A 2690-nucleotide genomic window follows, 5' to 3' on the forward strand; every position below is an offset into this window, starting at 1 on the left:
AAAGATTTGTCTCTCTTTGCAAAGTGCTATGAGCAATTAATGTATGTAAAATCTCTATGATGCATGTGCCTTGAACTCTGACCCACAGGTTCAAACACCAATAGCTTGAACTAAATCATATAAAGGGAGCTCCAGTTCCCCCTCTATGTCGCTCACAAGCCTTTCTTTGGCTGAAGCTCGTTGTGGCAATGACCAGCAGGCCAAAAAGCTCGAACTGAGGGCATTGTTGTCGTTGCCACGTGCGTCGTGTTGCTCTCTTGGGTGGATAGTTGTGGCAATGACCAGCGGGCCAAAAAACTCGAACCAAGGGCGTTGTCATCGTTGCCACGTGTGTCTTGTTGCTCTCTTGGGTGGATAGCCCAGCTCTACCATCCTCATCAAGCTTGCCTTGGCCTTTGTCCTCTTGTGAGCTCACAAGCCTTTCTTTGGTTGAAGCTTGTTGCGGCAATGACCAGTGGGCCAAAAAGCTCGAACCGAGCGCATTGTCGTTGTTGCCACGTGCGTCATGTTGCTCTCTTGGGTGGATAGCCCAGCTTTACCATCCTCATCAAGCTTGCCTTGGCCTTTGTCCTCTTGTGAGCTCTTGCGCTTGCCTTCCCGAGCCAAACAAAGCATTTTCTCACATTTATAAAAACGGCTCTCAAAACTCGTGGGTATCGAGGCAATTAATTGGGCATTGGTTGATGCCCTTTCCATACCCTGTTGCTCGAAATGTTGAGGCTTTGCGAGAGGATGAGATCTCAAGGGAACTTCCCCAGAGGGGCCTCATCATGGGGCCAAGACGTCACTAGTAGACTCAATTGTTTATTTGATCTCACTTGAGGCTACATCCTCAAATCTAACCTTGCAATACTCAATCTCTTTGATAGGTTGTCTGTGTATCTTTGACTCATTAAAGATAACTTGTGAGTTGCGAATGACTTTTCTAGAATTCGAGCGCCAAAGATAATAGCCCTTCTCTCCATTTGCACCATATCCAATGAAGATGCATTAGTGTAATTTGGGGTCTAGCTTCTTGCATAGATCTTTTAGGACGTGTGAGAACGTCACACCCAAATACAGGCAATCTATCGTAACTTAATTCTTGGTTGTCCCAAAAGAGAAGTCAAAGAGGCACTCCCTTTAGTGTCTCAAAGCGCTCGCCTTCTTGCATAATCAAGCAGCCTAGCTCATCCGAACACCATCTTAAAACGTTGCACTTAGGTTGCAAGGAAAGCTCATCTTGAAGTATAATGACCAACATGACTAAGTACTAAATCCTAAATCCATTAGTAATAATGCGAGGATGATCCCAACTCTCATTCAACTATCTTAAGTGTCTTCAATGGTAAAAGGCTTAATTCTCTATTCTTAATTTTTTACCAAGCTGCATTTTAGTCCATTAACCCTCATAACATGCAAATTTATGCACAGATTCTGAAAACCTATGGAGGCTAAATGTTTTTGATGGGAGTAAAGTTGAGGCACTCAAAGTCTCATGCCACTATTGAACACCTAGGGACTCAAATCAGAAGTTCTTTATGCTCTTGGGTCTCGAAGAATAAGAATTTACATGGTTGATCTCATGACTTTTAAGCTAGGGAATGAGGAAGCATGATTTAGGATCTACAATCATATCCTAGGAATGGATCGGTTGAAGAGCTCCATTGCATTGTAAGGAAGTTCCTTTTGTCTTTTCTAAATGTCAACTACTTTAGAGTTAATCTTTTAAGCAATAGGGGACAAACGAAGCTTTCCTCTAGTTACGTTTATTGCATTCATGGAGGCAAAGGGACAGATAAAATGTGTACTATCAAGTTGAACTTGCTAGAGAAAATTTTGTAGTCTGATTATTTTTTAAAAAACTCCATCCATTGTGAGGTTTGATCATGGTATAAGAAAGGAGAGGGATTCGTGAGTGGCAACCATAGTAGTGTCCAATGTTGCCACCAAGGTATGACCCCTTGACTCTATAAGGAGGCACTCTCATTAACTTATAGCCCCCCCCTCGGCCCCGCGATCCCCCCTTCCTGCAAAAGAAAAAAAAAGCCACCACCTTAAAAAAAACAAGGTGAGCCTTTTTAGGCATTTCAAGGATGCTTGTGTGGTTCCATCATTCTTTCAAAATTCAACTCAAATTTGACCAATGTCAAATTTGCATAAAGAAAAGGATATCTCTAATAGTAAAGTGTTGTTGTAAAGCCATGGCAGCATGTCTGGAAAAACACACTTCCTTCCACCTGACCACTTCCTCTTATAAGCTTATCTTTAGTGAACCCCTATATATAGTTTGCCCTCCTAGAATATAAACTCCTTATTGTTCCCATAGACTCATAGTCTGCTAGGACCTTAGTCATGACACATTACACCCCCTTGAAGAAGAGTTTTCATCCTCAAGAACATCAGTCAAAATTCTTTTCCTAAAAGCACCAATGTCTTACTAATAAACCAACGTTTAGTATGACTGTCTCCTTGTAACAAAGATTGAACATTGTAGAAATGTTTGATTGAATTCATCTCTAATTGGTTCCGAGTACCTACCTCAGAGGAGAGGCCTTAATTGAGCAAAACTTATTGCTTCTATTCATGAAGCAATTTCATATGGAAACATGGAAAGCTTACATACTAGTGTAGTTCAGGCAAGTGAATGATCAATGGTTGGACTTGCCTATGACACATAAATAAATTTGGTACACCGTGTGTAAGTCCAT

This window comes from Adiantum capillus-veneris, chromosome 13 (genome assembly GCF_014529385.1).
Source record: "Adiantum capillus-veneris isolate H3 chromosome 13, ASM1452938v2, whole genome shotgun sequence".
NCBI lineage: Eukaryota > Viridiplantae > Streptophyta > Polypodiopsida > Polypodiales > Pteridaceae > Adiantum > Adiantum capillus-veneris.